Source organism: Macaca nemestrina, chromosome 9 (assembly GCF_043159975.1).
Source record: "Macaca nemestrina isolate mMacNem1 chromosome 9, mMacNem.hap1, whole genome shotgun sequence".
Classification (NCBI taxonomy): Eukaryota; Metazoa; Chordata; class Mammalia; order Primates; family Cercopithecidae; genus Macaca; species Macaca nemestrina.
Genome location: NC_092133.1, coordinates 137,016,070 through 137,038,640, shown reverse-complemented (window position 1 = coordinate 137,038,640; position 22,571 = coordinate 137,016,070). Strand labels below are relative to the sequence as shown.

Sequence of the window (22,571 nt, the reverse complement as noted above, 5' to 3'; positions counted from 1 at the left end):
GGCTGGGTACAAAAATGTACACACACAAAAATAAAATAATAAATGTGAAGCACGGAAGATAAGCAGACTAAAGTTTGTTGAGATAGTTTCACTTACTAACCTTGCTATACCCTGTTATCTCTCACCTCAAACTCTACTGTCATCGAAAAGGGGAATCCCTACCTTGTAGGTGAAAAGGGATTCTCCTTTTAGATGACAGTAGGGTTTGAATGCATTCTTGGTTATTCTGAATGCACTCAAAATATCAAACTGTAGCCGTTTTGTTGCTTGTGAGTATCTCATGCTATTATTGACCTGAAAAGTCCATGCAGCATGGAGATGCTGAAGGGAACTCAGGCCACCTCGATAGGTCAGTTATATGGTAAGGTGGGAATGGACAGGGAATGTAGATGGGGTGGAAAATAATATAAATTTTAAAGGCTCTACGGGTAAAATTATTAAAAAGAGAAAATTCATACGTTCGAAAAACAAAAAGGGAAATGGAGTTTAATGCAAGTCATGGAATGTACTGGACTATCCTCTGTGAGAAGATTTAGGACGTTAGCTCATGGTTGTTGAGCTGGGACTGGCTGTGCAGAGAAGAGAGGAAGAAGCTTGGGATACAGTTTGAAGATTGGGGAGATCCTAGGAAGGCCAAGTGTGTTTTGATAAATGCAGTTTCAGCCTCACACATTGAAAGATCTGAGAAAATACAATAAATTGATAATATAATAGTAAGGGTAATAGTCATAAAAATGATGCTGTTTTGCAGTTAATGTACTGCCTTTGTGTTTGCTAACATTATTAAACCTTCAAAATCCTGATTGAGTAGGTTGAGCATATTATTATTATCCCCATTTTCACTATCAGAAAGTGAAGCTCATCGTTGGCCAAATGGCTTACCTGAAGTCATACAGTAAGTGATGGTATACCTCTCAGAAAGTGTCCCAGCAGTGAGGGAAAAAGCATGGCACACTGTTCAGTAGATATTTGTAGGATGAAATGATGAATAAAATCCTACTTTGTTGTTGTTGTTTTCTATTTCCATTATCCAAGAGAACTTTGAAATAGCTCCAGAGACCAGGCACGGTGGCTCACGCCTGTAATTCCAGCACTTTGGAAGGCCGAGGTAGGCGGATGACCTGAGGTCAGGCGTTCAAGACCAGCCTGGCCAACATGGTGAAACCCCATCTCTACTAAAAATACAAAAATTAGCCGGGAGAGGTGGCATACGTCTGTAATCCCAGCTACTCAGGAGGCTGAGGCAGGAGAATCGCTTGAACCCGGGAGGTAGAGGTTGCAGTGAGCGGACATTGCACCATTGCACTCCAGCTTGGGAAAAAGAGTGAAACTCCATCTCAGAAAAAAAAAAAAGAAGACGAAGAAATAGCTTCAGAAAATATATTCCTTATTCCGAGCAAATGCATCTTTATTTCTAAAGTAAACAAACTAAAATACTAACTCACAAAAAAAATCAAATGTTTAACTTTGGAAAGTATAAAAATTCAAAAAAAGAAAATGAATATTGCTCATACCCCAGAGATAAGCACAAGTAACAGTCTGGTGTTATCCCTACAGTTTATTTTCTGTGCATTTTTCTGCATATATTTTTTTAAGTTACATATATCATGCATAAATTTGTTTTTCAAAATTTACAAATATATTTGTAAACATTTTACCATCAATAAATGCTATAGCATGATTTTGTCTCTGTTATGGTGAAAAACATGCCACATAAGCTCTACCCTCAACAAATATTTAAGTATACAACCTAGTACTGTTAACCATGTGTGCACTGTTCTACAGCAGATCTCTAGAACTTTTTCATCATGCATGACCAAAACTCTATACCATTGAACGGCAACTCCGCGTTCTGCCTACCCCCAGTCCTTGGCAACCACCATGCTACTTTCTGCTTCTATGAGTTTGATTACTTTAAATACTTCATATAAGTAAAATCATGTAGTATTTGTCCTCTGACTGGCTTATTTCACTTAATATAATGTCCTCAAGGTTCATCCTTATTGTAGCTATATAACAGAATTTCCTTTTTTCTTAAGGCTGAATAACATTACACACACACACACACACACACACACACACACACACACACACACACACAAAATAAGTGTATTTCCATTATTTTGAATAAATTCCCAGAAGTGGGGTTGCTGGGTCATATGGTAGTTCTATTTTTAAGTTTTTAAGGAGCCTCCATATCTTTTTTTCATAATGGCTGTACCAATTTACATTCCCACCAAGAGCGTACCAGCCTTTCAATTTCTCCACTTCCTTGCTAATGTTTGTTATTTTCTTTGTGTTTGGTTTGTTTAAATAATGGTTATCCTGACAGTTGTGAGATAACATCCCACTGTACTTTTGATTTGTCTTCCCCTGCTGATTAGCGATGCTGAGCACCTTTTCAAAGACTGGTGGCCACTTGTATGTCTTTTTTGGAGAAATGTTTGTCCAAGTCCTTTGCCTATTCTTTAGTTGGCTTATTTGGCTTTTTGCTATTAAGGTGTAGGGGTTCCTTATATATTTTGGATATTAGTCTCTTATCATATATATGACTTGCAAATATTCTCTTCAATTCCATAGGTTGCCTTTTGCTCTGCTGAATGTTTCCTTTGCTGCACAGAAGCTTTTTGGTTTCATATAGTCCCACTTGTCTGTTTTTGCTCTTTAACCTCTGATTTTGGTGTCATATTCAAGAAATCATTGCCAAGACCAGTCTTGTAAGGCACCTCCCCTACATTGCTTTTCTAAGAGTTTTATAGTTATAGCACAATTTTTAAAGACTGGCTAATAACCCATTGGTTGGATCTACCAGAATTTATTTAACTAACATTCAGGTACTAAACATATACGTTGTTTCTAAGTTCTGGCTAATTTAAACTTTGCTACAATAAACAACTTTGCATCTAAATTTCTTTGCACCTGTCCATGAATACTTCCCTAAGATTAAATTCCTATAAATACATGTGGTAAGCCAAAAGCATTAAATATTCGAAGCCTTTGGATATTTATGTAGTTGTACCACAATGTACCCCTTGGCTCGTGTTAGAGCATGAAAATACTTAGAATAAATGGCAATGGGCAAGTAGAATAGACTCCACATTCCATGCCTTATCATATGTACACCACACTTAGAATCCAGATAATTTCAATGGGGAAGAACTGAGGGAGTTACAAAGGAAGCTTATTGGGTTTCATGAAAGCCCACTGGTAAGTGACAGAGAACATGAAAGGCCACATATCTAATCAGAGACTTTTATTAAAGAATAGGATAAAACAAAAAGCATGTCAAAAAATAGATTTTTGTGAAAAACTCCAAAGGCAACAATAATCACAAAAACATTCACAGGTCTAATCTATGTGGGAGGGAGCTCAAGGCCAGGACATGCCACTTGTTGGCAACTATCATAAAATACTTGCATGCAACAGAGAAAAAAGCAAAATTCTTCCTGTGTCTTTCTTTTTCTTTTTTTTCCTGTTATGACAAATGACCTACAAATGAAAAAGGGTAAGAATATTGCAAGAAGACATCCAGCTATTTCAGAGGAGTTTTAGTCTTTAGTTTCAGACGGTCTTTCCCAGGGTGGTAGGAAAGGTTATGCAGATGGGTATGAATACATGCTGTTGCCATCCTTTGGGAAATAACATAGGTATTATCACTATATTGAGAATAGTGTAGGGAGAAGAAACACCAGATATCTTGATGTGGATATATTCTGAGTAGATATTAAAAAAAAAAAAAAGGTGGTGGGGTGAAGGGTGGCAACCATGATGACCATAGACTGGTAACCTTGTCATTTCTCCGGGGAAAGTAGGCAGAGCATTAAAAGGAGGATTCTGGAGCAATCTTTAGCAAAATAAGTGATTGCTAAGATCATGACAAATGGATCAGGCCAATGGGGCCACCGCCTCCCTGGCGCATGCCCCGTGTGCACCAGACACAGCTTCCCCTCCTGAGCTAACACAGCCCTGCAGTCCATGCCGGAGTGGACAACGTCCATCAGAAAGAGGCTTCCTGGTGCCTTTGGGCAGAAATAATCCTCCACCACAGTGGGATTTCAGCTCCCACTGACTGCCTTGGCCAGATGCCCTTGTTTAGAGCTGAGATTCCATCGTGCCAAACTAGAATGGTATAGCATCTGTGGTTAAGAGCTTGGCTATCTGATGGGCTTGGATTAACTTCAGACCTACCTGTTACTAGCTTAGTGACCTCTTTGAGACATCTTCTGTCCTCTAAAGTTGATGTCTTAATGATGTCTTCCTTGCTGTGCTTGTTCGAGAAGAAAAAGCTAGACCAGCAGGATAAAAGCTCCCATAAATAACATTATGTTTCAATGCAAGAAGAATGTTCTTTAAAAATTCACCTGACAAGAGCAGAATGGGCTGCCCCATGAGACGGGTGCGATGAGGCGGAGTCGGGATGGCTCTTGTCTCTTCTCCTCTAGAATGTGTGTCCTGATTCTAGGAGCTTCAGAAAATACTACATGCATTTTAAAAAGCTGTATGAACATGTGGTGCTGTTGTGAGCAGTGGATGGATTGTGCTGTTTACAGGACAACCCCTAGGAGGAAGTAGAATGTTAAAAAAATAAGCAAACAACAGACCAGGAAACCTTCTGGTAGACCTGTCCTGTGTCACATTTTGCTTCAAATACTCAAGTCAAAAGGAATTGTTTAATGGTTTAATGGCTACAATGATGAAAGATCCTTTCCAGAGGGAAGAAGTGATTTAAAAATTTATGTCCATGAAATATGTCAGTTATCTTATATGAAATGACCCTCTGACCATCCAGGGTTGTTTTTTGTGTGGTGTGTGTGTGTGTGTGTGTGTGTGTGTGTGTCCCAGGGAATTCATTTAGATTATTATTTCCCAAATGAGTTGAGATCATGGATTTTTACCAACACATGTAATTAAAGGACCCAATTAATACCATTTCCACAGTAATTCCTTTTTTTCTAAGTCATATAACTTAGACTGCAGATTTAGCAGAGACGTGACATTTCACTAAAAAGTAGAAATCATGGACAAGTGTAGGGATTTTCGTGAGCCTAAAACAAAAGATCAGTTATTAAAAATAAAGGCCTTTCCTCAATAAAAATGTCTATTTGTTTGAAGTTTTAATGCAGTCTTAAAACATTATAAATAACTAACTTTACTTTAAATAACAAATAGTTGAAAAAGAAAATAGAGTTGAAAGCCCAACTCTAGAAACAACTTACTAGAGCAATCTTCTGGGCATAAATTACTTGTAAAAAGTAGTTGTGTCTGGAAAAATGGGTAAATAATTTACTATTCCAATACAGAAACTTGCTATTAAAGGAAGATGAATGAATCCTTTTATTTAAAGAAGAAAAACCAAAAAAGCATTTAAGAGGAAAAGTAACATTTCCCTACTTATGTGTATTATAATTTTGCACATCAGTTTTTCTTGAGGTATAAAATACTAGCAATAATAAATAAGTTATGTTATAAAAATCTAAAAGTTATTTAACGTGATTTATCTTATTTGTTCTATGTTACAGAGTTTCGGAGAGCAGCTACCTAGGGTACCATTGAAGCATATGCACAATTATGAAATAATGAAAGTGTGAGCTTGGCCAAGGTCTCAATCTTTACAGGTGCCATTTTTCTTATCTTCACAAATAAGGAAGTTGGGTTAGATTAAATGTTTAATGCTAACATCCTTCTCTCTCTCTCTTTTAAAAACCAGAGCATTTATTATATGACTAATTATTGAAATCCTTAGCATCCTTCTTCTGTAAATAAACTTTGGAACATTTTAGAATAGTTTTAGATTTCTAGCAAATTTGCAAAGTTAGCACAGAGAATTGACATATACTCCTCATCCCCTTTCCTCTATTGATAACATCTTACATTATTATGGTACATTATTATAACTCAGAATCCAACATTGGTACATTGCTACTAACGAGACTCCACATTTTCCTTGAATTTCAGCAGTTCTTCCCCAGTGTCATTCTTTGGTTCCAGGGTTCCATTCAGGATACCACATTTCATGTAGTTGTAGTTGTCCTATCTCCTTCATCCCCTCTGGTCAGTAACAGGTTGTAAGGCTTTCCTTGCTTCTCCTGACCTCAACAATATTGCACAGTAGTAGTCAGTTGTTTCATAGAGTGTCCCTCACTTTGGATTTGTCTACTTTTTTCATAGTTAGAAAGGGGTTTGGGTTTGGGGGAGGAGTCTCACCGAGGTACTGTGGCATCTTCATGGCCTCCTATCAAGGGTACATGCTATTAAAATGACTTACCGCCAATCATGTTGACCTTGGTCACCTGGCCAAGGTAGTGTCTGGTTTCTCCACTACAAAGTTACATTTTTCCCCTTTCCATTCTTTACTCTTTGAAAATGAGTCACCCAAAATAAATCCCACTCTCAAGTAGGAAAGAAGAGATTCAATGTCACCTCTATTTTGGAATTCTTCTGGAAAGAGGATTTGTCTCTGATCCCCTTTATTTATTTATTCAATTATATATTTGTCTCAGTATGAACCTTCATGTGTTATACTTTGAGTTTTAATCCAATGTTACTTTATTTATTTTGTTACTCAAATTGTTTCTGCTTTGACCATTAGGAGCTTTTGAGTGTTGGCTCCCATGTCCCTTTGAAATGCCCCAATCATATTGTTCTTTGAGCACTTTTAACTTTCAGGCCCTACGAGATGCATTTTTTTAAGTCACTTGCCCACAATTACTTAGTGAGCCTGTAAGTGTCACTGTTTTATAGGATATGCCCAAAATAATGACCATTTTCGTGCCTGCTCCTAGTCTCATCTAGATCCCACTGGAGTATAAACGATTTGAAGAAGAGATTTCTTTTTTCATCTTTAGGTCCTTGTGCAACTGTGAACATATTATACATAAAAGACCATTTAGTCCTGGTGATGCAGGTGGGCAGGTGAGCCCCAAAACTGAAGCTTCGCCCAGGAAATAATTTAAGGGTGAGCCAGTGGCGTTAAGCAACAATCTTTTACAGAACAGGAGCTGTATCCAGAGCTGCACTTGTGGACTCTTGGCAACTGTATTTTATATCCACTTGTATCCACTATTACATACATGCAAATTAAGGGCTTAGTTAATGCAAACTGAGAGGTGGGTTAATCAGAACTTTCTAGGAAAGGGGTAGTAATTTCTGGGTCATTGTCGTGGAAAGGGGTGGTAAATTCTAGGTGGTTGTCATAGCATTTGGAAACTGTCATGGCACTGGTGGGAGTGTCTTCTGCTAATGAGCAATGAGGACAGCTAGGAACCACTTTCAGTGCCGTCTGCTGGGTTTGACCTGTTTCTTCACTTCATTCTGTCTGGACCAGATCTGGTTTTGGTCAGAAGGGTTGTCTGCTGGGTTTGACCTGTCTCTTCACTTCATTCTGTCTGGACCAGATCTGGTTTTGGTCAGAACGAGTCCTGCTGGTCTCCTACCTCACTGGCAATTGAGAGAGAGAAGTTGCTGAGACCCTGCCCTAGGGTTTTTTGCCTCTTTAATAGGACAGCCTGGAGCTGTTCTGCTGCACCCTAGATGTTCTCCCTGTGTTTGTTCAGTAGAACTGCAGTGTGCTATTGGTCACAGATTTCAATGAGATAGAAACCAAACATAGTTCAATCCAATGAAGGTTGCCCAGCCAATGCCTTCGTAAGGAGGGGAAGGTGAAGGAAGAGTTGAAATGTAAACCACACTGGAAATGGAACAGGAGGAGCAGTAGGGTCAAATGTATATATTACAAGTGCTGTATGATACATTACCCCCATATACTCATAAACATACCTAAGTTGGTTCCTAGGATGAGTAGATTGGGAACAGCAGGAGATGCACCTGAATGGATGAAACGATGTAAAGAGATGACCACTGGCATGCTCTACGCCAGAGCTTTTCGAACTCTCATGCTCTGTCTTGTAGTTTGTTACACATTTCAAATTCAGTAGGTCTGGAGTGAGACCTCACAACAGGTATTTCTAACATGTCCTAGGCAACGCTGATGCTGCGGGTCTGGAGACCACACTTTGAGAAGCACTGCTGTCAATTGTTGAATGAGTCAGAGGCACCGTTGAGGCGCTAACCCTACTGTCCCAATGTGGGTCACCAGAACACTCCTTATGTGAAAACTCAAACCCAGAGCTCCATCATCAACTTGCTTTCTGACAATCAAACTAAAAGTTTGTGACTATTAGCTAGCACCAAACTGAGGTGGATGTGATTTGGAATCGATTCTACTTGGTGGGGAAGGGATGCAGGGGACACTGAGGAGAGTTTTCCAACCTCCCATATCTACAGGTAGGTCATTTTCACTTAGAGTTATTGGACAGAGACATATAATTGAGAAAATGAAGACACTGTGGACAAAAATATAAGTGAACCTTGACAAGAACTGGTTGAGTAGATATATACCTACATCCTACCAGCAAGTACCTCTCTAGACCACAGTACTCTCAGAAGGTCAGCCTCGGTGGCTGGAGAGGTATTTCTAGCCAGTACATAGTGATTCAACTTTTTCAATTATTCAGTAGACATTTCTAGAAGACCCATTTTGGGCCAGTGTCTATACGGGCCCTGGAAATAAAGCTGCGAATAAGACCCACATCAAGTTGTTCAGTCTAGTGACAAAAAAGAATAAAACAAATAATTACAACACATTTGGCTGAGTGTTTTAATGAGGGAAGCACAGAGAAGTGTGACTTTTGTCAGGAAAATGAGATTACAGCCCTAGCATCACCTTCCAATAACTGGTCTCCAATATCCCTCCTGCCTCTCTTTCACCTGCAACAAAATGTACATTACAACAACTTTCTTTTTCTTTCTTTCTTTTTTTTTTTTTTTTTTTGAGACAGAGTCTTGCTCTTGTCACCCAAGCTAGAGTACAGTGGCGTGATCTTGGCTCACTGCAACCTCCACCTCCCAGGTTCAAGCGACTCTCCTGCCTTAGCCTCCTAAGTAGCTGGGATTACAGGTGCCTGCCACCATGCCCAGCTAATTTTTGTATTTTTAGTGGAGACGGGGTATTACCATGTTGACCAGGCTGGTCTTGAACTCCTGACCTCAGGTGATCTGCTTGCCTCGGTCTCCCAAAGTGCTAGGATTACAGGCATGAACCAACACGTCCAGCCACATTACAACAATTTTCTAATGACCCCATCTACCCATTTGAGTCATTGCAAGGATGCGACAAGATCACCAAAAACACAAGTTACATATGTAGAAAGAATTAAAATACACTTTTCTCTTTCCCCAAAATAAAAGAAGCGGAATCAATTATTTCCTATTCTAACAGAACCAGCTCTTCCACTGCCTTTTTTCTACCTAAAATGTTTTTGTTTTTCCTGAAAGAATCTACCCTAATTAGAAAAGCAAGCAACAACAGCCTAAAATAATCTATTAACACTATAGCCCAGAACCCAGAAATGTCATTTGTATTAAACTGTATTAAGAATAGTGCATAGTTTCATATACCTAATCAACTGACAATGTTTGAGGCCATGACTTTAATTATCATCATTTATAAAGACAACAGCTCCACTAAAAAAAAAAATATTTTAGTAATTTATTTATTTATTTATTTATTTTTTTTTGAGACAGAGTCTCGTAGCCCGGGCTGGAGTGCAGTGGCCGGATCTCAGCTCACTGCAAGCTCCGCCTCCCGGGTTTACGCCATTCTCCTGCCTCAGCCTCCCGAATAGCTGGGACTACAGGTGCCCGCCACCTCGCCCGGCTAGTTTTTTTTGTATTTTTTTAGTAGAGACGGGGTTTCACCGTGTTAGCCAGGATGGTCTCGATCTCCTGACCTCGTGATCCGCCCGCCTCGGCCTCCCAAAGTGCTGGGATTACAGGCTTGAGCCACCGCGCCCGGCCTTTAGTAAGTTACTTACACCCAGTATGAACTGTCTGCTACAATTTCTCTTTTCATTTAGAGACTATATCATTTATTTTGGTTTTGTCTGTTTCATGAATGCATCCTTGACACAGTATCTCTACAAGAAGACCACGTTCTCCTTAGTAAAAGCAGTAGTGTTGTTGTAAATCTAAGGTTAACTTTTGTGGTGAAAGTAGATAGAGTAGGATTGTAGGGACTTATTCCTTTGAAGTAAAATAATCCTGAATTTTTTGCTCTGAAGATTAAATTTAACTGTGCTCATGAAAGTGCTTTGTAAATAGCAAAGAACGATATCAATATTAAGCATTATAAGTACCCATGCTAAAGCTAGGTGTTCAATGAGTAGACGTAAATTGCCTATAAAGGGAATGTTTTTCTTTTCTGATAGTCCAAATCAATGGCCTATTTTTTTAACGTGTATCTGTTAATGATACACATAAAAATAAAATAATGACATCGTAATTCTTTTCCAACTTTGGGAAATGAAACTCTTGAGTCAAGGAATCTCAGATAAAAGTTGTTATTGCTTATGTTTTTAGATTTTTGTACTTCTTTGCAATTTTCAAATATCATAGAAATAATTTGCACCACAAGTAAAACAAACAGGGGTTTATAAAGAAATCATTAACTCTTCTCCCTCTTCATATTCTGTCTCCAGAAGAATGTCAACCTTTACTTGACATACTTCCGTGTATTTTTCTATGCTTGTGTAGACATATAGATCACCCTTCCATCTCTTCCTTCCTCCTTCTATTCCTTTCTTCTCCCTTCCTTTCCCCTCTCTGCTTTTTAAAAATTTTTTATACATTTTCAACAAAAATGGGATATACCATATATCACTTACTATGTACTATTTTTAACTTAATATAATATGCATCTTTTTCTATGGAAACATGCAGCTCTTATTCTTTTAAAATCATTTTTACTAGGTATGCTCCAGCCTAAAGTACAAATATGCTACCATTTATTTAACCTATACACTACTGGTAAACATTTGAGTTTTCTTTTTTCCTTCCTTCCTTCCTTCCTTCCTTCCTTCCTTCCTTCCTTCCTTCCTTCCTTCCTTCCTTCCTTCCTTCCTTCCTTCCTTTTATTCCTTCCTTTCTTCCCTCCCTCCCTCTCTTCCTTCCTTCCTCCCTCCCTCCCTCCCTCTCTCTCCATTCCTTCCTTCCTTCCTTCCTCCCTCTCTCCCTCCCTTCCTTCCTCCCTCCCTCTCTTCCTTCCTTCCTCCCTCTCTCCCTCTCTTCCTTCCTTCCTCCCTCCCTCCCTCCCTTCCTTCATTCCTTTCTTCCTTCCTCCCTCCCTCCTTCTCTCTCTCTTTCTTTTTTTCTTTTCTTCCTTCTTTCTTCTTTTTTTGGAGGGAAGGACTATCACAACAATTTGTTGCAGTAAATGCCCTTGTATACAGAGCTATATGTACTAGGCTCCCAACATGTGTTTTCATTACTATTTTGAAAACAGGAGAATGCCTTCCGAATTTCGGTAGTAGAAGACAGGGCTTGCACCTTCATATTAGATTATCTCTAGATTAGAGAAAACGGTGTACTATAAGTTAATGTACTATAAGTTAGTATGCATATTGCTGGCTATTATTAGAACAGCAGGATATCTACTTTACGGTATAATGAGATCCTTCAAGACAAGCTTTTACTATGTCATTATCATTATTACTTGCCTCTTGAAATCAAATCTTATATTTTACATTAGATATAAATGTGAAGTGGGCAGTGATAAAACCAATTTAGCAATAACTATAATTATTAATGGCAACTATTATTCACTATTAGTCATAATCACTCACTCTTTTATCATCCAGATAAATTTACTATCAAGCAGATTTTAGGGATGTTCATAGTATGTTGAGATTAAAAATGGGCTCTTTTAACTTCCAGGTAACTAAGTGCCCTGCTTTGTGAATCATCACTGGACTCTGACAGATGGTCAGTTTCATTACGGGGACTACACGCATTCTGTGGATTTTTAACATTTAGCTTGTGAATTAGGGTTTGCAAATCAAATCCTACACTGAAAGCACCAGCTATGGAAAAGCAGCTGAACCCTGAGTATTTCTGTAAAGAAAGCTTTTAAAGCATGGATGCCCATTTAGAAAATGACGTGCTTTAAGAACTTGGAGTGTTTTAAAATCACATTTACTTAAAGGACTCCACACAGAGTTGGAAACTTTAAACCTGCTTAAACTGGAAGCTACATATCTGGTTAGAAGAGAGCACAGCAGCTCCTTGCAAGCAGACACTTGCCTCTTTCCATTTGCCACGCAAGTAGATGCATAACCTTATCACTGGCCTTCCTCTTATTTTCTGGACAAGGGCTTTCTGCTCTATTGATTTCTTTTTAGATGTATGCCCAGGTCAGGCAAACTATGAACTGGTATGAACTGGATGGTTCTAACTCAGCTCCTGGCAAGACAAAAGAACAGAGGTCACTCACAGGCAAACACACTCAGAGTTGAAGGAAGCTGGGATTCCACTTTGGTCCAGGCGGCTGCTCCGCGCTGAGTCCTATCAGAATTGCAAATGGCTCTGTTGGCTCGGCTAAGTGTGTTTAATGATGGGGTGAAATCCTGGAGTTCAAACAGTGCACGGATAAAATTTGTATTTTCGTGTGATTATATTATTTGCAACAGGCCCCGCATGATGGAATTCGGTAATTGTCAGTGCTGTCAAAAAGGCATTTCCTTTCCCTTTGACCATGACCGCTGCATCTATGTAATTTGTCATACTAGCTATCAAGCAGAGCATCAGAGAAGTAGAAAAACCAACAAAAGCATATTCACTCTTCATGCCCACATCTCTATCACCTGTTATTAAATCAATTACTAAGGCTCAGTGCAGAGTAGGTGTCTCTGGGTAGAACAGCTCTTTTATCACTGGAAACTATTGTCTGGGGCTTCTTTAACTCTTTCCTGGTTAAGTCTTTTAGCTCCTATAAGCGTGAATAAGTGTATTCAGCAATGAATTAAAGACAAATAGAACAAAATAGGCAAAAGTCTGATATCTAGCACAGAGGAAATGTTTTGTGATTCGTTTTCAAGTAAATAGAATAAATATGCAAGCCTTGGGGAAACGGACTCACTGGGTAGATCCACACATAGTGTGAGAAAAAAGGTTCAGAAAATGTTAACCAATATTATTACAAGCCAGAAACAGGGGTGAAGGTAGAATAAAGATCCCACAGGATTGTAACTTCTCCATTTTTAAGAAACCCAGAATATAGCAAAATATGACACACATAAATAACAGAAGATAGAGTAGACTCAATCAGAAAACAGGAACAAAATTCTGTGACGATGGACACCGTTTAAAGAATCTTGTTGTGATCTTCTTGCCTTGACATAATGAGGATTGCTGGGGACCATCTTGGGAACTGTCTACCACACCATGTTAACAAATGGTCAATTTGCTTTCTTATCACCTTCTTTCAGTGGCTGGGTCCTAAGACTTGTTATACAATGACATGTTAATTCTGTCCTCTTAAATATGTCCATGTTTCCCACCATGGGCTCTTGTTTAAACTCCAAAGCTCTCTTGATGATCCAGCACCTGCCTCTCTCTCTGACTTCATCTCTTATCATTTTCCCACTGGATCAAAATGCTCCCGGCATTTCAGGAACTTCCCACCCGAAGTTCCTGCAAAGTGCTACAGTTGATCACACTTCCCTGGAATGCCCTTCTTCACCTTATAATACTTGTGGAAATCTCCTTATCCTTTAAGGATCAGTTAAAAAATCAGCCTCACGTGAACAGAATCTCTCTCTTTAGATTGTGAGCTTCTTGAGGGAGCAAGTGTATGTTTCGCTTTGAGTCCCAGGTGTCTGGCACAATGTCTGTCACTATTTGTTGATTCACTGTGTGTACCTCATGTCTCAGCAGATAAATGGATCAACAAAATGTGGTGCATCCATATAATAGACTATTATTCAGCTTACAAAGGAAGTTCTGACACAGGCTACAACGTGTGTTTGAAGACTTTATGCTAAGTGAAATAGGCCAGTCACAAAATGACGCACAGTATATGATTCCACTTTATGAGGTACCTATAGTAGTCAGAAAGTAGAACGGTGTTTACCAGGAGCTGGAGAATGGGGGGATGGGGACTCATCATTTATGGGTATAGAGTATCAGATGAAGAAAATGAAGAGTTATGGAGATGGGTGGTGGTGATGGTTGCCCAACAATGTGAATGTACTTAATGCTGCTGAAGTATATACTTAAAAGTGGTTGGGCCAGGCGCGGTGGCTCATGCCTGTAATCCCAGCACTGTGGGAGGCCGAGTCGGGTGGATCACCTGAGGTCAGGAGTTCGAGACCAGCCTGGCCAACATGGTGAAACCCTATCTCTACTAAAAATACAAAAATTACCCGGGCATGGTGACATGTGCCTGTAATCCCAGCTACTCAGGAGGCTGAGGCAAGAGAATCGCTTGAACCCAGGGGGCAGAGGTTGCAGTGAGCCAAGTTCATGCCACTGCACTCCGGCCTGGCTGACAAGGGCGAAACTCCATCTCAAAAAAAAAAAAAAAAAAATGGTTAAGATGGCAAATCTAATGCATATTTACCACAAAAGGTCAGCTCCCACCCTTGTTAAACCTTTCCTGGTCACCCCTACCCTCACTGACTAAGGTGCCTTCTGAGGTCTCTTTCTGACGGGGGCATGCCTATGGAACAGAAGTTCTCACAAACCTCACTGGTAATGGCGGACTTGTCTTTTTTTTCTGTAGACTGTGAGCTTCTTAAGGGAGTATTTGTATGTTTTGCCTTGAGTCCCAGGTGTTTAGCACAATGACTGTCACTATTTGCTGACTGACTAATTGACTGAACAAATGAACCTTAATTTCATGACTTTTTCTATGTTCTGTATACTACACAAGGACTTACTGTTTTATGTTTTAAGTGCCTCTGATTATTTTAGGCTGTAAGGTTCTCAAAGTACATCGGCCACAACTGTATTTTCATAACCCAGCAACTATTACAGTATTCTAGTGAGTCCACTGAGTGTGCTCCATACTGATGAGATAGCTGTCTTTTGTAGGTGGGGAGATACAGGAAAGTTTACTATTAGTCTCAGTTGGTAGCAGGAGAAAAACACAGCTTGTTTGGACATAGTCAGCATTTAACAAGGAGCTTTAGGTTTCGCTGCAACTATTTGGGAAACTTAGTCAATGGATACTTAAAACAGGAAGTAATTGGTTCTCCACTAATTTATTCCAACAATCAATTATTAGTCAACAAATGTTTCCTGAATGCCTACTGTGCACCACTGTTGGGCATCAAATGGTGAATCCAGTCCGATGGAGTCTTTTCCCTCATGGTTAGACATTTAGAACGATGCCATGTCTCTCTCCAAGATGCCAATGATACATTTATTTTTATTCTAATTACTTTTAACAAAGTTTAAAAAATGGGATTTAGAATTTCTCTAACACTGAGGCTCAGAAACATCATCTTGTTTGAGATCACATCATCCACGATCTTGATGTCTGTTTACGATCACATCGTCCATGAACTTGACATCATCAGTGCAGCCGTGAGCGCTGCTCTCCTGGGTGACACCGGCTCATCTTCAGTAGCTCATTAACAAGGAGCAGCCTCACAGAGTGCCTGCCAAACAATCTTAAGGTGCTTTTATAGTTTAAAAATGCATTTCAGCCGGGCGCGGTGGCTCAAGCCTGTAATCCCAGCACTTTGGGAGGCCGAGGCGGGCGGATCAAGAGGTCAGGAGATCAAGACCATCCTGGCTAACACAGTGAAACACCGTCTCTACTAAAAAATACAAAAAACTAGCCAGGCGAGGTGGCAGCGCCTGTAGTCCCAGCTACTCGGGAGGCTGAGGCGGGAGAATGGCGTGAACCCGGGAGGCGGAGCTTGCAGTGAGCTGAGATCCGGCCACTGCACTCCAGCCTGGGCGGCAGAGCGAGACTCCGTCTCAAAAAAAAAAAAAAAAAAAAAGAAAAAAAAAAAAAAAAGGATTTCAATCATTTTTATTGGCCAGTTTGTGTAACACCCTGACTGGTCTTTGGCAACATTAGCATAGATTTTTTTTGCTTGTTTGTTTTTCCTTTCGGTTTTTGAGATGGAGTCTTGCTCTGTCACCCAGGCTGGAGTGCAGTGACGTGATCTCAGCTCACTGCAACCTCCGTCTTCTGGGTTCCCGCCATTCTCCCACCTCAGCCTCCCGAGTAGCTGGGACTACAGGCGCCCGCCACCACGCCCGGCTATTTTTTTTGTATTTTTAGTAAAGATGGGGCTTCCCCATGTTGGCCAGGCTGGTCTCAAACTCCTGACCTCAGGTGATCCAGCCGCCTTGGCCTCCCAAATTATCATCATTTTAAGGCGATGCAGAAACAAGTGTTTGTGCAAAACTGGGACAAGGTGGGAGAGAAATAAGAGAAGGTTTTTCAGTGATCTGAGGTACTCTAGAGCACCCCTGACAGGGCTGAGGTCAGAAATCATAATCAGCAGGCAGCTTCTTGAGCGCTTCTCTTTTCCATGCTTGGCCTCATGATGGACAGGGTCTCCCTCTCCAGGATCCACTTGATTACAGCTCAATAACACCAGAGACTCTAGCTTGGAGTTCTTGCTGTTTTAAAGATATCCTACTTTTCATCATCAGTAGAAAGGAGTACTATATTTTAGCATAGTGAGGATTTTGTACACAAACAGTTAAATCATTTATTTATTCACATTTCATTAATATTAGACGTTTTGGTGTATTCTTGCATTGCTATAAAGAAATGCCTGAGACGGAGTAATTTACAAAGAAAAGAGGTTGAATTGGCTCATGGTTCTGCAGGCTGTACAGGAAACATAGCGGCTTCTATTTCTGGGGAGGCCTCAGGGAGCTTTTACTCATGGCGGAAGGCAAAATGGGAAGAGGCATCTCACATGGTGGGAGCAGGACGGACCGAGAGAGAGAGGAAGGAGGTGCCACACACTTTTAAACAACCAGATCTCATGAGAACGTACTCGCTGGACAGAACCGAGGGGGGATGGTGCTAAACCATTCATGAGAATTTCACCCTCATAATCCAGTCACCTCCCACCAGGCCCCACTTCCAACACTGGGGATTACAATTTGACATGAGATTTGTTGAGGACACAGAACCAAACCATATCCTTAGGATACACAACACGGCATTTTCACATGGGAACTGGTGGCATTTGGGCAACATTCTGTAAGGATTGCTACTTACCGGCCCTCTCAGTCTGCACTCCTGACTCCATCTTGCCGTAGGTACCTAACCTTAACAATACGGACAGGGGTCTCCTACCTGGAACTTCATAAAGGAAACAAAAAATACAATGTGTCCACGCATGACATCAATTATAGGCACACAACAAACACCCAAATTAGATGACACTCTGTTACGGCTCTTATGGCTGGAATCACAAAAAAAGTCATCAACTCGCCTAAGTCAAAAAAGAGCATTTATTGGTGTTGATAACTACAAAGTCCAGAAGCAGTCTAAGCATTGAGCAAGGCTGGATTCCAGAGCTGAAATTATCCTCTGGTTCTTGCAAAGACTGACATCAATCACTTTGGCTTACTTGGTCCTTGCCTTTAGCCAAAGGAGAGAAATAGCTTCCTGAGTAGCTCTGGTTGGTCCAGCTCGGACCTTGCCTTTCCTTCCTTGAGCCAGTTGCTGGACCCAAAGGAATAGGGCACTCTGACTGGACAAGCTGCATCTGATAGAGACAAAACAAGGCCACCTAGGGAAGAGGCAGTTCCAGACTGGGGAAGATTCTGGGGGGGGGGGAAGATGTCTACAATACTGTGTATATAAACACACCCACAAAAATCTTAGTAGCACTAACACTGTCTTAATTTCTCCATCAGGAATCAGAAAAACCTTTAATGAAGAGTGATGGACAGAATGGCCTGTGATTGGATCATGAGACTGTTTCCCCAGCAGGCCGCCCATCTGCAGGCATCTCCCTCCCTCCTGACCCATGGTCTGTGTGAGTGCAAGTTAAAACGGTCACTTCCTTGCCTCAGAGCTGATCCCAGCCTTAGATACTTTCCAGTTTCTCTGCTACCTGTCATTCAGTCTTTTGAAGTACGGCATTAACTTTAACTGTGATTTCACTGCAAAAACAAATTTGAATGATATTTGTGTCATTTATTTCCCCAGATCTTCCTGTGAGCTCCTCTCTCTCATTCAATTATCTCTACTCCAATGTCACTTCCTTAGCTGAAGGAAAAATAAGCACTCATTCCACACACTGCAACCTTGCCTTAGTTGCTTTACGGTACACATCGTATCATAACCTGACCACAAATACCTCTTGCTTAACTGTTTATTTTTTTGCTCTCCTCCCAGAATATATCCGAAGACAAAGAATTGCATATTGGCGTCATACTTTCCAATCTAAGTACATGCTCAAGGGAACTCAGGTTAGTTGAGCTAACATTTTCTTCCCCTATAAACTAGTGTTCCTTAAGGAGTGATTTTTTAGAATACTGGTTTCCATGATCAAAATATGTATGGGAAATGCCCCACGGAATATATGCTTCATGAGGACAGGCTATCTTTTCATGGTGATATATCTAGTATATAAAAGTGTATCTTAGTACACAGGAGGTACTCTCTAAATGTTTGTTGAATGAATGAATCTAGGCAACTTAAGCTTCGCTTTTTTTCTTTGTTTTTGACAGAGTCTTGCTCTGTCACTTAGGCTGGACTGAGTAGCACGATCTCGGCTCACTGCACTCTGCTTCTTCAGGTTCTGGGGATTCTCCGCCTCAGCCTCCCGAGTAGCTGGGATTACAGGCACGTGCCACCATGCCTGGCTACTTTTTTAGTGTGTTTAGTAGAGACGGGGTTTCACCATATTGGCCAGGCTGGTCTAGAACTCCTGACTTCAAGGGATCCACCTGCCTCAGCCTCCCAAAGTGCTGGGATTAGAGGCACGAGCCACCATGTCTGGCCCCTTTGCTTTTCTTGAATTTAAAGTCTTGAGATATCAATGAAGAGACTTGTTCAACTTTGTTTAACTCAGTCTTCACTCTGCAGTTTTCATGGGAGACACTTAGGCGGCTTTTCTGTAAGATACCGTCTTGTCTTACTCCTGTGAAAAGAGCCTAACTTTTATCATTTAAAATGTTACAGTGGAAGAGGAGGTGATCACAGTAGTACAGTATTGACAGAGGGTTTTGCTGGGCAGAGCGCAGCATCCTGTTTTAAAGATACTAGAAAGCATAGAACAGTGTGGGGAGGGGCACTGGGGAATTCTTCCTGGACAGCAAACGGCTCTTATAAAACAACAATTTGATGAGCTCAGTGCGAATGAATCAGAAACATATGGATTCAATTTCCCTTGAAACACACATGGCTTTAACAATTAAACACCACAGTGATTAGCAGGGAAAAGAACACACAACAGGGATTTGCTGGAGGCCATTGGAAAACATGTCTGAGGTCTTTCCTGAGCCCAACCTGGGTCATTCCCATAGGACGCATGGAGTTCTAGCTGTGGGACACGAAGCATCCTTTTCCAAATGCAATCTGTTGGGAGCATTAGTAGTAACTTAGTAGTAACGTTCACAGCAGCTCTGTGGAGGAGAAATGGCTTTTATGTTAAGGAAAATGGGTGGAGTAGAATTACATTTTTGGGGGGTTACAGTTTCTGTCTTTGTTATACTGATAACGTGCACAGACACACACACATACACACAGAGTGTGTATGTTATGGTAATTCTCTTCAAGGAACACAAATCCCTCCAAAGACATTATCTCATTTGTTGTTATTATGTGTGCCCAAGAGATATATGTGATTATTTCAGCTCCACATTCAGGGAAGGAACTTAAAAGAACAGAGAGGTTAAGGGGGTGACACCAATCGCACAGCTGGCCTGTGGACTGGCCAGGCAAGAGCCAACATCTCCAGCCTGCAGTCGGCCAGTTCCTCCCTCCTCACCTGCCCTGGCTCTGGATTAATAAAGTCATGCACAGCATTACTGTATATTAACTTGAAACTGGGTTTCCTGAGGGGAATTCTGGTTTTTCCAATGATACTGTAGCACTCAGCAACTGGTGAGGAAGATGCAATTAATTTTTCCCTCATGAGTATGATCATTATATAAACTAGCTCAGCAGCCTCCGGGGCCAGAAACAAGACACTGAATTATATATCACAAAGCTGTTCCTTCCATCAAACAGCTCAGGGCCAAAAGGAAAAGCCAGAAGGCCACATGATCACGTGTCACCATTCTTACTTACTGGGCACAACAGTTTTCTAACCAGCTCAAATGTGGGGGAACACCTTGCCCCCCCCACTTCATTTTAAAAGATGGTAAATGTATTTTTTTTTTTTTTAGATCAAGAAGGAGTAGACTATGCCATCTAATATTTTGGATCTTTCTATATCTAATTCATCTACCTCAAATATCTTTGGCCCACAAAATGGTCCCCCAGGGTTTATTTAGTATCATAATATTTTAAAGCTAGAGAAAACTTCACAGGTGATTCATTCCAACAGTTCTCAGTTTGGCTGAGCGTTAAACCCTTGTGGCATGGCAGGAGCGGGTGGTGGCGATTAAAGAAATCCTACACCAACAAGAGCTGCCCTGCCTGCCTGGAGGAGAAGCTCAGGCACCTGGCACCTGCTGGCGATTCCAAGGGGTGGTTTATCCAGTAAGCCTCAGCTGCACCCACTCCAACCGTGCCACCCTGAGATGGAGCAGCCTCACCAAACACACAGGCCATTGCCTTTTCTGATCCATGGATTTGTTCATTCCAGAAATGCTCTATTCATATGAGTATCTGTCTTAAAATTTTACCTGGGGCAAGTCATGGTTGCTCACGCCTATAATCCCAGCACTTTGGGAGGCTGAGGTGGGAGGATCGCTTGAGCCCAAGAGTTCAAGACCAGCCTGGGCAACACAGGGAGACTCCATCTCTACAAGAAATAAATTAGCCAGGCATGGGTGTGAGTGCCTATGGTCCCAGCTACTTGGGAGGCTGAGGCGGGAGGATTACTTGAGCCCAGGAGATGGAGGCTGCAATTTGCCATGATGACATCACTGCACTCCAGCCTGGGCAACAGAGCAAGATTCTGTCTCTAAAAAAATCATACACACACACACACACACACACACCTGGGATTTGTTTCAATCGGGTATAAGACCTGCACAGACACAGGAATGACTGTTAAGACAGGAAGTGTTTAAACTCTCACACCATCCCTGGAAACAGGGGCAGGGCACACCACGCAGGGCCACATGGGGAAGCAGCAGGGCCAGCCGGGAGCCAGGGGGAAGGAGGGAAGAGCCAAGGGGAAGCCTTTACTGGGTATCACAGGGGGCAAGGTGAGGGAGCTGAGCAGACCTGGGGTTGGGTAGTTCAAGTCATTTCTGCAGGCTTGAGGGTGCTGGGGTGGTCCCCCCTTGTCAGATGCCTAGTCCTGGGGTGATGGAGGGCAGGGGAATAGTATCGCAGACTGCAAGAGCTGGATAAAAGGAGGACGGTGGGGCATGGACAGGATTGTTTGGTTTGCATGTCATGGATGCACTCACCTCCAAGCCTTACTATCGCTGGAAATTAGCTAACCTCAGGGGGCCATTCCTTCCCATGTTCACAAGGCCCTGAGATGTCAAAGCATCATAAAATACAAAAAACGTTAATAAATAACATGATTAGTACGGTACCTCATTAACCACCAGAGTGCTAAGTGAGGATCACAGAAATAAAATACTAATAAAAGTTTTTAACTGCATGCTTTCGGTTTATACATGGTTTTCAGATATAATTTATCTTTTATTCTTCTTAGAAAATCTGTTACCTCCATAATAATATCGTCATCCCTGGATATGGAAAGCAAGGCTGAAAGAGAGAAGAGAGGTGGTTTCCTGATAGCAGAGTTCAGGGTGGAAACCAGATCTTTCCACTCCAGATCTAGCTTTCTGCCTGTGCCGATTCCGGTGAATATGAGCCTTGGGTGCTGCCTCTGACACCTGCTGTCACAGCAGCCGGAGATCGCGTCCAGAACGCAGGCAGTTTGTCTCCCACATAGTGACAAGTGGTGCCGGCCTAAGCTATGATCCGCTAAAAAAATAAGGCTGTGAGCCCTCTGCTTTTCAGAGCAGGCGGGGAACATTCCCGCAATGTTATGGGTTGGGTGTGTGACTTTTTTCTTGAAGAACGTAATTAGAAAGGGGGGTGTATGTGTCACGTATAAAATATCGATGGGCCAGCCACAGAGAACGCTGTAGGCTTTGACAGACAAGACAGGATGTCTTTACCAGCAAATGGACACCATGCCACATCATCCTTAATGAAATACGTGCACTTTAGTGAGACAAAAATGTATCCGTAGCTCTGCCTGCTTCCTCACGGTCCTTCTCCAGCTATAAGGACATCATATAAACCATTTAGACAGAGCGCCCTTTGACCAGTTTCTCAGCGGCAGTGAATCAAGTCAGAAAGGTAATCCAACCCTCACTCCCAAGGTACAAGCGAAGGCAAGAAAAACTGTTTCTTTAGATTCCATTCTCTCCACGGAACCATTCATCAATTTCCTCCACAAGACTGAATCAATCCCAGCAGGACCGCTTGCCAAAATGAACGCTCTGTGGAAACACAAGCTGGGGCTTGTGTCTGCTCTCTGGGCCTCTTCCCTCCTCTTTCTTCCTCCGGGTGGCAGGAGGGGACCGTGGCAGCACAGGAAGCATGACCTAGG

At 41.5% G+C, this 22,571-nt stretch overlaps 1 long non-coding RNA gene across 1 annotated transcript in view; it reads right to left on the bottom strand.

Moving 5' to 3' along the window:
- Window positions 1–7,662: 7,662 nt before the first annotated feature.
- The window catches only part of LOC105494353 (uncharacterized), a 223,804-nt gene continuing 208,895 nt past the window's right edge, over window positions 7,663–22,571 (bottom strand). Inside the window, exon 7 of the long non-coding RNA XR_011608313.1 lies at window positions 7,663–7,824. This is a non-coding gene — a long non-coding RNA (uncharacterized lncRNA). The remainder of the gene's footprint in view (window positions 7,825–22,571) is intronic.